This window comes from Canis lupus, chromosome 32, assembly GCF_048164855.1.
Source record: "Canis lupus baileyi chromosome 32, mCanLup2.hap1, whole genome shotgun sequence".
NCBI classification, from domain to species: Eukaryota; Metazoa; Chordata; class Mammalia; order Carnivora; family Canidae; genus Canis; species Canis lupus.
Genome location: NC_132869.1, coordinates 29,650,349 through 29,666,718, shown reverse-complemented (window position 1 = coordinate 29,666,718; position 16,370 = coordinate 29,650,349).

Here is a 16,370-nt window from a genome sequence, read left to right as displayed (position 1 = left end):
TTATTTATTTATTAGATAAAGAAAGAAATAGAGAGAGTAGGCAAGGGCAGAGGGAAAGGGAGAGAGTCTTAAGCAGACTCAATGCTGAGTACAAGGTCTGACACGGGGCTCAATCCCACAACCCTGAGATCACAACCTGGGCTGAAACCAAGAGTCAGTCACTTAAATGACTGTGCCACCCAGGTGCCCTTGCTATATCTCTTTTACCCCTAAATGTTTCTCAGTGCAATCCCTCCATCTCCATCCCTTTGTCCTCTTCCCACCTGCTGCCTCCATCCAGGCAGGCTCCCATTGTTTCCTGAACCATTGCAATAATCTCATCTCTCCCTTCTAATATACCTTTTGAAACTTTATCAGTATGATCGTTTTAAAATGCAAAGCAGGCCAGGTTCTAAATCCTTTAATGGCTCTAAATCAGTAATATTCCTTAGCACTGCAGAGCAGCCTCTGTGCAATGGAGCTTTACCTTTCTTGTTCCTTCTCCTCCCCTCCAGCCATACAGAACCAACCACACCTGCCGTGGACTTTGCCTCAGCCACTCTTGCATCATATCCTTTGTGCATGTGGCTTCCTGGATGATGGAGGTCCTCTGGCTAAAGTGAAGCTTTAACTCAAGCACTGCCTCCTTCACAAAGTCTTTCCTGAATACCCGCTACTGAAACCACATCTACTGATAGCCTACCGGCTTCTCATTCCTGCTTAAGCTTCTCCCATTGCATTTGCAATGCTGCTTCACGGTTCCTAGTTTCTGTGTTAGAATCTCTTTTGACTGTGAGCTCCTTGCAGCAGTGACAATGTTTTAATCAACTTTATATCCTTAAAACTAGTACAAATCCAGGATCATAGCAATTATTCACTATTTATTTGGAATGATTGAGTGAGTGAGTGAATGAATGCAAGCAGACTATTATACCACTTTAGAGACACAGTAGATGCCTTGTTGCTTTCTTCCTTCCCTCGCCCCATTCCCTTAAAACCCCTGCCACCCACTGCCTTTGAACAGGATACCTATGTGTCATCTTTTGACTTTGCTGAAGCTCTTTAACTGTCAGGTTAGGGAATGTACCCCTTTCCCCTAAGAGTGTCAACTGTTAGGCAGCCAGCACCAAACAGTGGTCTAGCTTCCTCTTATCACTTCCTTGCTCTGTGTGCCCTGGAGAGAATATTAAATGTGTCCACAAAGTACATGCTAAAATATTCATGAATATATTCAGAAGGTTTTTACTTAAGCCCCCTTTGTCTGAAAATAGAGCAGAAGAGACAAATAGGCAAACGTGACACACACAAGCATGGAGAGAAATATATAATAAGCAATTTTGCAACCGATCACTTTGTACTAGGCTACCGATCACTTTGGTACTAGGCTACCAAAGTCTTGAAACATACTTGAACATCGAAGGAGAGATATCCCCCCATTATTGGAAGAATATGCTTTTTTAAAAATGCATGTCTTCTTTCTGTCTTTATGACCCTGTGATCTGTCACAGTATTGTTCTACCTCCCCCACCCCCCAGCTTTTTAACATCTGCCCCATTTCTTGAGACCAAGCCCTCATGAGCATGGAGAATTGGATCAGTCTGGATGGCCTTGCCTCAACTTGCCTGGAGTTGTGCAGGGATGGACTGGGGAGAGACCTTGGGGTAGGCAGCCGGATGGTGATCCTAGGTGGTGACTACAGCTGGTGTTGTCAAGTAATCTTAGACAGAAGCAAGAATGAGTAGCCTTACTGGAATGTGGGGTCGAGGGCTCTCTGTCCTTAAGGGTCTCACACCTATGTTCCCCATCTCACTGGTTTGTATAGAGAGACCCAGTTCCTTCACCAATGCCTTGCCAATCAGCCTTGTCCCTGGGCATGTCCCACACTCTGACGTATAATGTTAATCCCTTTTACCATTCATTTTCTCCCATTTCTCTTTCTTTTCCTCCTTCCCTTCTTCTTTCCCTTCCTTCCTTTTCATTTTTTCCTACTTTCCTCTGGTCCTCTTTTCCTCCCTCTGAAGAATCATCTTCCTATCACTACCAAACCTGGAACAGTAGATATTTAGTAAGTGCTATTTTAACATTTAGTACATGATTTGGAAGTTAAGCTTCAGTAAAGAGTCTCAAAGCCCACTGTCCACTAAGATACAGCTTCTTTTAGGGGCTAATATGATGATACTTGTATAAAAAGATGACTGTGCTAACATCAGACTCAGGCTTTGGGAAATGCCTGGTGTCAGACTTAGACTGAGCAAGTGGCCAGGGTGTGAGAGAAAGGCCAAACTCTAGGAGTGGAGAAATAAATGTGTTTCGTTGTTGTTGTTGTTGTTGTTGTTGTTGTTGTTGTTTTTATTGTTTTTTCCCAAAGAGCATGAATTTTTTCTATGTCACTTCCTGGAAGGACAGTCCTAAGGTGGGAAATGAGAACTTGAGAGACAGGACTCAGGCTGAAATAAAAGAAGATCGAAAATGTCCCCTTTGCCTAGCACAGGGGTTGGCTCAGCCCTTAGGCCTACGGTGGTTTTGCACTGGGAAGCTATCCTCCTGGCCTGGGGAAGCAAGCAGTAGGTCCCATGAGAAGTCTCAATGTTTGTGATACTGCTCTGTGTTCAGTATATCTGTTTTCCTAATCTTTTGTTCAATTCTCACTTGAGCTACTGTTTGTGTTGTGTGGGGAGCTAGGGAGAGACTAGTGTCCACCCCTGTGGAAAAGGAGTATTGTGGGAACAGGGTCCTCTCCCTGAGGCCAGGAGTGGGGGTAAAGCAGCTTCATCGTGCTCAGGCAGGGCCAGGTCTCAGCAGGGCCATGGGAAGCCGGTTGGTGGGTGGTGAGGTGTCCTAACCAGGAGATCCAGATAAAGAATTTAAGTGCTTACATCCTGAGCAATGAAAGGTGGGGGCCTGGACTAAACTCTTCAATACAGCTGAAGGCTTTTGAGAGTGCTGACTTCCAGCCTAGTGTCAGCAGGGGCTGTGCCTCCATCATTGGTGGCCAGTGTCAGTTTGAACTCAGATAACAAAAGCTCCAGCTTAAAGGAAGACAGAGCCTGATCTGCTGAATGAAATGAGGGTCTTTATATTAGACAAAGCAGGGTTGGAATTCCAGGCCCACTACCTTAACTTAAATTCTAATACCTTAATAACAATTTCTACCATTTTCAAAGTGCCTCTCAGAGCCAGTATATTATCAGTAACAATAGGGATTAGTCAATGAGTCTGCTTGGAACTCACAAAAATAAAATCAAAGTGGAATAACCACAGTGCCTTGTGTGTATTGTTAGATGATCTAGATTATCATGAAAGGTTCTTTTCCCCTATATCTAGGGTTTTTATCAGCATTTTCACTTGACAGTGGGAGCTTGCACAGCTACTGGTAACCTGGCACTTTCATTCTCATTCTGTTCTTGTATCATGTGTGAATAGCATTCTCAGGGTAGGGAGTGGAGGAAAGTGGGGAAGAATGATTATTGGGAAAGGATATAATTGTTCCTGGGTCTCTAGTAAAAATCACATTGTAGTGGACAAAACTCTATTGTAATGCTTAATGATTATAAAAAGGAAATCGATCCAAGTAAGGATGAAGACCACTGTGGGAACCTGATCTAGACCTGAGATTTAGGGTTCCAACTTTCCTTTCAGATCAGAGTCTATAACCCTTCTTCATATGTTCAGTTATTTATCATTCTCACCTTGGCCTATGAAGTCCCAGGTCATATGCTGCCCAATACTGTGTTCTGACCTTGAAACCATTTTATTCAAAGGGATTATGTTGGGGGGCCAGATGTGATGGCCAATCCTAACTATTTTGTTAGGGCCTAAGGTTAATACAGGTTATGTTCTGCTCAAATCCTTTGAGGGAAAGAAAGCAGTAAACTATGTATGAGTAAAATGGGGTGTTTGATGTTCAAGGGAAAAAAAAGGATTATTGGAAATTATTGCACATTGCAAGGCACCATGCTGATGTCAAGTACTCCGATTACCGTAGAGGGGAAAGCATGGGTTCTAGTGGGAAAGACTCGAGTTTAAATCCCAGCTCTGTCCCTACCAGTGATGCGACCTTGAGCCACTTCCTCTTCTTTCTGGATATCTGCATCTTCATACATAAAAAACAAAACAGGGAATGACTGTATCCGTCATGCCTGAGATAATATATGGAAAAGAATTTTATAAACCAGAGCACAACGAGGTATTTTAGAACACAATGTTAATTGAGGGTCCTATGTATGTTTGTTGTTGGGGATTGGACTTGCCCTGTGAACTGACATGTGGAGAAGGGGCCCATGAGGAGAGCCCACACAGAACCATGAAATCAGCAGGGTCCTCAGATGATTCCTCTAAGTGTTTTCAACTGTAAGTGAGTGCCCTGGCTTCTAAGCTCCAGATTTTGCTAAGTCATTTAGAAGTTACATGCCTGCCAAGGTGCCAGAAGAGCGTAACTTGCTACACTGCTCTTGTGAGTGTGAACTACACTTCTCAGGTACGACAGGGCTGGCAGGACTATTATAATATTTGGTGTGATGTTGCCTTCTATTATCACCACCTTATCCTCTCCTCTTTTCCCAAGCTGTGAGAATGGGAGAGGTGCTATATGGTTCATATGACTGGGCTGTATTTGGGGGTTTGGAGAAAAGATCTATACATGCATTGTACCTCAAAAAAATGTTATTCATGCTGTTAGAGTCCTTTACATAGAATTTGGTGGTACTGGGACCACCCACAATTTACCAGAAACCTGAATATATATTTGTTTGGGATTTTTTTTCTCACCTCAAGACAAGTACTATATCTTTTCTCTTCAATAGATATTCAATAAATGTTGAATAAGTTATCTCTCAGTTGGACTTAGCCAGTTCACAATTGAAACAGCTATTCAAATGCTTAAGAACTGAACCCACCATCATAGAAAATCACCAGTAGGTATTGGCAATACTGAGTGTGGTGGTCAATATCAATAGAAGGCCTAAAACCAGTGGTTCTCATCCCTATAAACACATTTGAATCTTCATTCCAGAAGATTCTTGTTTAATTGGTCTATAAAGGACTGTAACTAAGCCTTGACATCTCTAGTAATCCACTGATACTGAGGCTTGGTTTTACTTTCAGTAGAGGATCTCAACATTGACTATATGTTAGAATCACCTGGGAAACTTTAAAAAGTGCTGATGACCACCAGGGTTTGACTCTCAGAGATTCTGATTTGATTGGACTGTATGGCCTGGGCATCAAGACTTTATAAAGCTCTGTACATACTTCACGGAGCCATGATTGAGAAACAATGACTTAGAGGGAGAAGCAACTATGTCTTTTTCTGACAAAATTACAACTCATACTTAACACAGCCAAATTTTAAATAATAAGATGTATAGGACTACCATTACACTGTTGTTCCTTATTCAGTGTTCACTCAAGTACATTTTACAGAAAACATTTTAAAAAGTCAAATACCTCAACCTTTTTGCATAAATCTTAGCTGTGAATATAACCTGAGACTTGAATAAATTACCTCTTTCTTAAATCTTGGTTCAGACTCCTGCTGAGATGACTCATGACGTTTAGGCCAGTTTGTTGTCAAAAATTTCTGGGAATTTATTCTCAACCTCCTGGCCCCTTTCTCTCACCTTAGCCATAAAGAGACTACTGCCCTCTAACCAAATGGATTTATAGAGCTATTCAAAGGCACCGCTTTCTGTCTGAGCAACAGTTAGGAAAATCACCTACTCCTCTGACTTCCCAGAGTTCCCATACTCTGTACAGCTAGAACACAGTTGCCAACCATATACATTATAGTATCAACTTTAAAGTTCAACCCCAAATCCTGTCTGGATTTCAATTGGGATGCATTGAATATATTGATCAAAATGGGAGAGGATTAATATATTTGCTGTATTAAGTGTTCCAATATATGGAGACCATTTTTTATTTAGGTATTCTTCAGTGTCATTCAATAAAGTTTTATAATCTTCTCTGAAGGATCTTGATATATATTTTCATCATGTATATTCCTAAGTTATTGAGGCATTAATTGTATCTTTTAAAAATTTATTTGTTGCTAGTATATGATTTTTGGAGTATTGATTTTTTTTTTTTCAATCTGGCAAACTTACTGTACTCTCTTATGAATTCATATAAATTTTCCATGGATTTTTTTGGGATTTTCCAAATATAGAATCACATGTTCTACAACAATGACAAAAAATTTTATTTCTTCTTTACCAAAAACTGTGCTTGTTGTTTCTTTTTCTTCTCTAACTCCGTTAGCTAAGATCTCTGGTGTCCAATGAAAATATCAAATAAAAGTGGTCATGGAGGCATCTTTATGTCCTCCAGTCTTAAAGGGAAAATGTTTTTGTGTTATAGTTAATATGGTATGTTCTGTAGGTTTCTGTTAATTTTTTGAACACCTTTCATCTGTTAAAAAAAAAATCCCTTTTTTTCTAATGTGATAAGCTGCATTATTATTCCTAATTTTCCACTTTTCCCTGCATCCATGCTTTCTGTCATGTGACATTGCAGTTCTTCCCACTTAAAATGGCATCTGTTTCCCTACCCCCATTGATAATTGGGCTTGCCAATGACCGTGACCAACAGAATGGTGATAGAAATGACTGCTAGTTCCATGCCTAGGCATGAAGGGATATCGTATGTTTCCACTCACTCTTTTGTTGTTTCTGCTATGACCACAAGAAAAACACATCCCTAATAGCCTATCCTAATCTCCAAATATGGACAGACTTGAACTTAACCTAAAATTTAAAACCAAGCCCAGACAAAACTGAAGTAGATCAGCCAACCACGAACTGACCCGGCATTGTGTTACATTGCATTATTGTGTCATTAGCTCACAAATGCATCTAATTTGCTAATAATGTTTTTAATCATGAATGAATTTTAAATTATATCAAATGTCAGCACCTCCTCTATTGAGATGAGCATTTTCTCCTTTTAATCTGTTAATATGATGATTACATTAATTTAATTTGTTTTCCTGATGTAAATCAGTCTTGCTTTTCTAGAATAAATCCTACTTGGTTATGATGCATTCTCATTTTTATAAATTACTTTATTTGGTTGGTTAATTTTGTTTTGGACTTTTACATCAATGTTTATGACTGGAATTCCTTGCCATTTTCTTTTCTTGAATTGAAAAGCTGGGTAGCTAGGTAGCAAGGCTATGGTAGTCTTATACAATAAAAAATAAGGATCACTCCCTTTTTTTTCTGTTATTTGGAAGAGATCATATAAAACTTGTATTTATTTTCTCCTTGAATATTTTTAGAACTTGCCTGTAAAGAAACTAGACCTAAAATTTTCTTTTTGGGAAAATTTTTTACTTCTGCTTTACTTTTATTTATGGCTCTGAAATAGTCAGGTTTTATGCTTATTCTTAAATCAGTTTTAATATAGTTTTTCTAGGAATTTGCCTATTTTATAAAAATTATTAATAATATCTACTATTATTTATTTAATGTCTGCAGTGATTATTATGTTCTCCATTTCATGCCAGATAATGGTTATTTGTGCCTTCTCTCTCTTTTAGTAAATATTGATCAATCTCACCAGTTTTAAAGTTTTTAAAATCATCATCTTTTTAAAGAACTAACTTTTGGTCTTGTCAGTATTCTCATTTTTTCTCAGTTTTATTAATTTCTATTCGTCTTATTTCTTTCTTTCTACTATAGCTTCTACTATAGCTACATAATTTCAGTACTTTGAAATCAGCTGGGAATTGCTTTGTGGCTCAAAATAGAGTAAGCTGTTAATATTTTACCTGTCTTTAAGGAATGTATGGTATGCAGTGGTTGGGTGTAGTGTTCTCTCTTTGTCAATTAGACCAAGTCTGTCAATCACATCATTCAAATCTCTTCTGTCTTTACCCATAATTTTGTTGTTGCTTTTGCCATCAGTTACTTTTACAAGGACTGTAGATTTTTCCCTTTCTTCTGGTAGTTTTGTCAATTTTTGCTTTACATAGACACATACAAGTTTCACATTGTTGTATCTTCCTGGTCAATGGAATCTTTATCATTATGAAAATTTCCTCTGTCTTCAGCATTTTTTTTCTTGACTTTAGGTTCATTTGGTCTGATGTTAATATGGTTACACCAGCTGTCTTTCAGTTAGAATTTACTTCGTCTATCATTTTCTATCCTTTTACTTTTAACCATTCATTAGTTTTATGGTATAGATGCAATTATAAGTTGTTAGCTTTTTAAAACTCATTCTGACACTTTTATCTTTTATTTGGAACATTTATTCACTTATATTTAATGCAGTTGCGTGTATATATATATATATATATATATATATGTATTTTTTACCATCATGTTTTGTACTTTATGTTTGACTCTTGTTTATGACCTTCTTTTCCATTAGTTATTTTAATCTTATTCAAGTTTTCTCTACTACTCTTTTGTTTTTTTTGTTTTTGTTTTTGTTTTTTGTCTCTACTACTCTTTTGGATTTGTGTTCTATGTTTCTATCTTCTGTGACTACCTGGGATATTACAGTGTATTTGTGTAATCTCTCAGAAGCTAAAATTAATACCTGTATCTTTCCCCAAGACAAGAAAAGAAACTAAGAAAAGTTAAACTTCCTATCTACCCACTCCCCAACTTATATGCTATTTCTGTAGTGTGTTCTAATTCAACCTTTTTAAAATAAAGCCCTTAGTAAAGATATTAGTTACATAGTGCTAGGCATTATAACAAATAAATCCAGGGATCTTAGTGATTGTACTATGAAAGTTTATTTCATACTCATATTCCAGTCCCATGGGGGATGCCTCTGATGGGACATTCTTCCATGGAGTCATTCAAGGATCTAGGTTCCTTCCATTCTGTGGCTCCACCCTCCTTTTAGTTTTTGGATCATTCTCCATTAAGCCACCAAATGGGGAAAGAGATTTTGGGAGAAGGTATGGTGATTTCCTTACCAGCTTATTCTAGAAGTTACCCATATCACTTTTACTCAAGCACTAACAGCCAAAATGCAGCCACATCACATGCCCATACGTAATTGCACTTAACTCAGATTCCTCATGATGAAATGGAGAGAACAGTGGTAACTACCTGACAGCATTTTATGAGCATGCAGGTGAGCATATGGATGAGTATCTAGTTAAGTGCTCACCATGTGGTAGGTACTGGGCTAAGCGCATAATCTTGTGTAATCTTCACAACTTGCAACTGAGGAGCTAGTTTATCTCCATCTTCAGAGAAGGCAATCAGGCTTCAGGTGAAGGGACTCTCCCATCTACAAAGTGGCCTGTAGCTACTTCTCTCCTATGCCAGTCTCCTCACAGCAGGAGAATCCTTCAAGGCTGAGTACTCCAGGAAGCCTCTTCTGACTCCTCTAGACCTTATGTATTTTCTCCTCTTTTCACATCTCAACTATGCCATTTGCATTTGCATGAGCCACCGTGCGTGATTCTATTGGTTCTGTGTGAATCAATGTTGTTTCCTCAATTAAATGGTAACTTCGTTGATGACATGTACCATGTCTAATGTCTCATTTATCATCTCCAAAACTGAAAGCACAGAACCCTGCACATAGTAGGGTCTTAATGCCTGTTGTTGATAATGCCTAACACCCTTTTTTTAAAAAATCCTTTACAATTCTTAACACAGTACTGAGCACATAAAGGTTACTACATAAATTGTGTTGATTGACAGATAAGTGTATCTTTAAGGGCAGGATTATAAATGTCAAGGTGGCCACGAATAGAATGGACTAGAAGCCATTAACTAATTGTGTGATTTTGGATTTTAATTCCCTGGGCTTCACCTTTCTAATTTGTGAAATCAGGTATCTGAGCTCAATATCATTAGTTTAACTCTAAGATTCCATAATTTTGTGGCATTTGGGGATGACAAAATTTTTAAGTTCTTACATAATTAATTCATTGAATACTCACAACAAATCTATATGGCAAATAATAATTATCCCAGCTTTATAGATGGAGAAACTAAGCCCAGAGAAGCTGAATAACTTGCCTAAGGTCACACAGTCACCAAGTAGAAGACTAAGGATTCATGCCTGAGTCCCACAGAAAGCAAAGCACACATTCTCCCTACTTCACCACTCAGCCACCTAAAAACCTCTGCCTTAGCAGTAATGGAAGATTTTTATCAAATTTCCTTTAACTGCTTTTCCTCTAAACGGACTGTCTCAAGCTTAACTATGTCAGAGAAAATCCTAAGCCTATTAGATCAGCAATCAGTCTCTGGAAGCCCCTCCTTGCAAGATGCATGTTTGGCTCACTTCAATTTGTCATTCATTAGGCCTGGAGGAATGGAAGGAGAGACATCTTTGACTTTGCAGGAGCCAGAAGAACAAAGTTATTACCCAAACTCAACATAAGCACTTGGGTATCATTTGGGTTTGAGATTTTGGCAAAGGTTCAGAGCTTTCCATTTCCTGTGAAGCCATTGCCCATTCCTGTCAGGAGATCAGTAAATTTTGAAAGAGATTCCAGAGCTGACGGATGAGTCACAGACGTCCAGACTCCATACAGCCTTGCTTGCACAAATGAAATGACCAGATAAGGCTTCTTTGTGTTGCATGGACATTTGCCATCAAACATGATATAGGACTGGATTTGTAATGCCAGTGGACAAGAGGACAGAAAATTATAAATGGCCACTTAGAGGAGTGTCCAGAGGATCTCCTGAGACTTCAGTCTGATTATATCTTAAGATACTGTCAAGTGCTGTAGAATCATCAAAGGTGCATCAGGTACAGTGCAGAGCAGTGGGTGAGGGTGTGGAATTTGGAATGGGCTGGCCTGGAGTTGAATGCCAACTCTGCCAAATATTCTGGAACTTGACAAGTTACCTCACCTCTCTGAGCCTCCGCTTTCTCATCTACGAAATAGGAATGATATCAGTAGAATGAGCTATTGTACAAATAACAAGAAATAACATATATGAAGAAGTTAGCACAATCCCCAGCACACAGTAAGCACCCTAGAAGTTGTAGTGTCTTTGACATTAAAATATCAAGTGTGCAAAGCCTTAGAGACCATGTGGTTCACTATCTTTTTGGAGAACCAAGGAAACTGAGGCCCAGACAGATGAAACAAACAGCACTTCACTTAATCAATCATGCAGAGGCAGGGTGAGAACCTGTGTTTTTTGACATAGAAAGTATTTCCCCCTATTGCTTGACTGAGCCACCTAGAGAAAGCTTCTGGAATGTCTTTACCAGTTCATCTGGCCCAAGGTGAGCAGGGAGCAGGAGGGTAAGAAAAACAGGACAGCCCTGGGTGTCTATGAGTGTTTGGAGGTCTCTATCAGGCTGGGCAGGTCAGACTCTGTGCTTATTATACCCAGCAGGACTTCAGTTTCTGACTTCATACTGTTCATTTGTTATTGCTTGATCCATGTAGAAAGCTGGGCTCTAAAAAAGTCTCAGAGGACATTTTGGAAGAGAAAAAGTCACTTTCTGGTCGGGCCTTAGCCTTTAGCAGTCTGGCTAGGACCTTCAGGTGCCTGACATTTTCAACCTGGGATAGAGCTGAAAGGCAGGTTGCATTTGCATTGGGAGAAATTGGCTTCCGTTGTCAAGGCTTCCCAGAAAACTGGAAACTGAATCAACGTTTCATCTAAGTAGCAGAGAAAATGTCATTGGAATCCAAATCCTAAGATAATAATAATGAAGAAATCTCATGTGTTGGATTTGTTTTCAGACTTTTTCATTACAGCCTGGGGCATCAGCTGAGTAGATGTCCATGGCTAGAAGTACTAGCTCTTTGCCCTCAAGTTTCACTGCAAAGAAAGGTACCATTGATAGCCGTAAAGAAATTCTGTCTTCTCATAAAAGACCTCTCATGTCAGTACCCCCTTCATCTTACACTCAGTGTCCAGGATGCCCAATAACTATGACAATAGAACTAGGCAGTTTATAAATTTGATCAGTCAAAACATTTTCCCCATGAACTAGAAGAAATGCAGTGATGATCTATATTACAACTTATATTTTATATTAGATTTAGAGGGTTTTTATTGGTTGTTATATCCCTGTGTGTATATGTTTGTACCACAATGTTCACTTCAAATTGATGCATTATGCATTCAATAAATATGTATTGAAGGCTTATTATATTCCAGGCACTCTTCTATTCCATTTTGTTGCTGTCTTTGTTTTATAGATAATCGTGACCCTAAAATTTCTTCCACACCATTAATTGACAGAGAAATTGAGAATATTAAACTCATTTTAAATAAATGTGGTAGAAGTAAAGTCTGCTGAAAGCTAATATTTCTATTTCTCAAGATATGTTCCTTCAAATGATAAGATCAGTATGTCCGGGGCACCTGGGTGGCTTAGTCAGTTAAGTGGCTCAGTCCTGATCCTATAGTACCTAGATGGAGCTCTGCGTTGGGCTCTCTGCTCAGCAAGGAGTCTGCTTCTCTTCTCCCTCAGCCTCTTACTACACTGGCTCACTCTCTGTCTCTCAAATAAATAAATACAATCTTTAAAAAATATAAATAAAGTTGTTTTTTTTAAAAAAAAAAAATAAAAGAACATTATGTCCAAAGCCTGATCCTTCATAAAGAGGGATTTCTTAAAAAATCTAACTGTTCAAGGGAGCAACTACTAGATTTCTAATGTTTAGTCAAAATTAAGGTATTCTGGTCATGATACTGTAATTTCTTCAAAGAAAATCACTTCTCCAAATATCTGAAGCTTCTATGAATTCATTTAGTTTTAAGGGGACTTGACCAACAAAATGAAGTGATAAATAGTTCTTTTTAATGCAACTGTAACTTATATACCAAAATATGTATCCACTACTAAAATAACCCCCAAACCACAACATTTTTATGCTCAATTAAATTTAAGTTTTGTTGTTTTTTTTTTTTAAAGAAAACTACCAAACATTCTTGACCTTAAAAGAACACTATTGGATAAAAGATACATAGAGGATACTGGTTTATGTGCTTTTAAAAGTATATTAATAGGGACATCTGGGTGGCTCAGCGGTTGAGCACTTGTCTTTGGCTCAGGGTGTGATCTCCGTCCCGGGATCGAGTCCCACATCAGGCTCCCTGCATGGAGCCTACTTCTCCCTCTGCCTACGTTTCTGCCTCTCTCTCTGTGTCACTCATGAATAAATAACTAAAATCTTAAAAAAAATAAAAGTATATTAATAGTTATTAATATTTTTGAGCACTTATTATGTGCCAGGCACTGTCTGGAATTCCTTGCATCCACTACTTCGTTTGTTTAATCTTCACAAATCACAATGAAATAGATACTATTCTTACTCCTTTTTAGCAGATGAGGAAAATAAGAGTAGAGAAGATAAGTAACTTGCCCAGGGTCATGGAGCTTATCAAGTGATAAAGCCAGGCAGTCTGTCTCCTGAGCCTGCCCTCCTTAGAGCCACAAAATAGAGCAGAGGAACATGGACCTTGAAGATAGATACTACCTGGGGATAAAATCTAGACTCTACCAATAACAGACTGTGTCACCTTGGGCCACACTATGTATTCAGAATTGCTATGTTGCAGACTGCTTGGCTGGTAGACAACACTATATTGATTAGGAATTATGCCAACTGAGTCACTGTGTGTTGCTGCATATCAGATACCTATAATAACTCATCAATACGGCCAGGGATGTTCTGGTAAATGTTTAATTCAGGCCCTGCAAAGGAAAAGATTTTCCTGATTGATAATGTTTGCTGATTTCCGTGGTGTAAATACTACTCCCATGGCTGATTTCAGTGTGCTGTAACTAAATACTGATTTGGAAAGATATGCACATAATCAGCTTTTCCAAGCTGACCTAGCTGGCTCCAGCACACCACCAAGTAGACTCATTCTCATATTCAGCAAGTGAGTATCTTGAGTGCATAGTTCAGGTCTTGAGGGCTAGATAGAACATCTGGACATCAGTCAAGTTACTCTGTGATTGTGATGCAATTTATTTATAAACCCACTAGGATATTCATCACAATGTTGCTCAAAATAGCAACAAAACAAAACAAAACCCTTAGACACAATTTAGTCACACAAAGTATGGGATTAGGAGGTACTACATTCAATGCAATGTAGAAGCGCTTAAAATATTCATGAAAGTGTTGTCAAATTTAGATCAATGCATACAGTTATATTTCTGATGCAATTGAGGGAAATACTATTATGGATACATTCAACAGCTGGAATGTTGTATTGGATGGGCACCTGAAATAGGAATAGAAAGGTACAACAAGGGATGCCTACATGGCTCAGTGGTTGAGCCTCTCTGCCTTTGGCTTAATCATGATCTTGGGGTCCTGGGATCAAGTCCCAAATTGGGCTCCTTACAGGGAGGCTGCTTCTCCCTCTGCCTGTGTTTCTGCCTCTGTGTATCTCTCGTGAATAAATAAATAAAATATTTTAAAAGGGTGGGGGGGGATGCCTGGGTAGCTCAGCAGTTAAGCAACTGCCCTTGACTCAGGGCATGATTCTGGGGTCCTAGGATCGAGTCCCACATGGAGCTTTCTGCATGGAGCCTGCTTCTCCCTCTGCCTACGTTTCTGCCTCTCTTTCTCTCTCTGTGTCTCTCATGGATACATACATAAAATCTTTAAAAAAATAAAATAAAATAAATAAAAATAAATTTAAAACTAGGTACAACAATTCAGAGGTAGGAGGAGGAGTAGCATCATGCCAAACTGATGCCAAAGAAAGACTTAGAGTTTACTGTAAAATATGAAAACTTGGTCTGTTGGCAATATAAAAGAATGTTGTAATGGCAATTGATATTGTTAAGTAGTTTCAAAGTGATGAAGGCTGACCAATTCCCTTCATCATTAATGCAAAGCTCTTAGCACAGTGCCTGGTACATAGTAACTGTTTGACATACATTGGCTGTGATTATTATTGTAATAAACAACAGCATCCCATATGGTCTAATGGTCATTAGATATATTTTATAGAAGATATATTAACATGAAAAGAAATTCACAATGCATTTTAAGATAAAAAATAAATTTTATTCTATTTTTATAAAATATGCATGCCCAGTTTTGGTAAGAGAAAAATATCCAAACTATCTAATGTGTTTTTTTATGGATGGCGTGATATTGGGTAATTTAAATTTCTTTGTTGTGTTTATGAAGCTATCCAAGTTTTTCTACAATGAATATGTATCATTTTTATTATTCAAAACAATTTTTTAAATACAAACACCTATATAAATATTTCCTTATTTTCCTGGAAGGAGATTCATGACCTGTTTATATGGTTCAACACCAGACAGCTAGCAAGTCTTGTCTTTGTTAATTTTGTTGAAAAAGAGGGCCTGAATTATATTTTAAGTGTTGTACTACCCCATGAACCTGGATGACTAAAATCCACAGCAGGCCCAGAGAATGGGAAATGAAGCTAGAAAAAAAAAATAAAGAACACATCAAGAGTAACCTCGTATCTTTTTTCCTTTTTTTTAAAATTTTTATTTATTTATGATAGTCACACAGAGAGAGAGAGAGAGGCAGAGACACAGGCAGAGGGAGAAGCAGGCTCCATGCACCGGGAGCCCGACGTGGGATCGGATCCCGGGTCTCCCGGATCGCGCCCTGGGCCAAAGGCAGGCGCCAAACCGCTGCGCCACCCAGGGATCCCTCTTTTTTCCTTTTTTTTAAACTTTAAACTATATCTTTATATTTAAAGTAGATTTTTTTAGACCACACATAATTGCTCATTTATCCAGTATGTCAATCTCTGTCTTTCATTTGGAATGTTAAGGGCATATTCATTTAATAAAATTATTAGTATGTTTAGGTATAAATATATTATCTTGCTATTTCATTTCTGTTTGTCCTATTTGTTCTTTGTACCTTTTTACTTTTTCTACCTTCTTTTGCACTGAATAGTTTAATAATCTATTTTGTGTCCTCTATTGGCTGATTAGCTATACCTCTTTTTCTATTTTTTATTTTAGTGGTTGCTCTGGGATTTACAATACACATTTTAACTTACCAATGTAATTTATTCTTCATTAAAGCTGGAAGCAAACACCTCATCACTTTTGTAGCATAGGTAGTATATAAGTCAACTAAAATTAAGGAGTAAGACATGTAACAGTAAGACAATTAAAAATACAATCATGAATCTAATATAGATTATGTACCAACTTTTCATGAATCTAATATAGATTATGTACCAACTTTTCATTGTAGGAGTACCTATATTGTCTGTGAGTAGATGTTATGCACAGTTTAAGAGTTTTCCTCCTTTGCCTCTTTCTACAGGGTTCTAAAGAAGCAGCACAATGTAATAGAAAGAGCATGTGCTTTGGAATTAGGATATCTAAAGTTAGATACACTGTGTTACCACTTTGTTTTGTGACTTTAGATTACTTAAAATCCTGAGCCTCATTTATAAAAAGGACATAATAATATT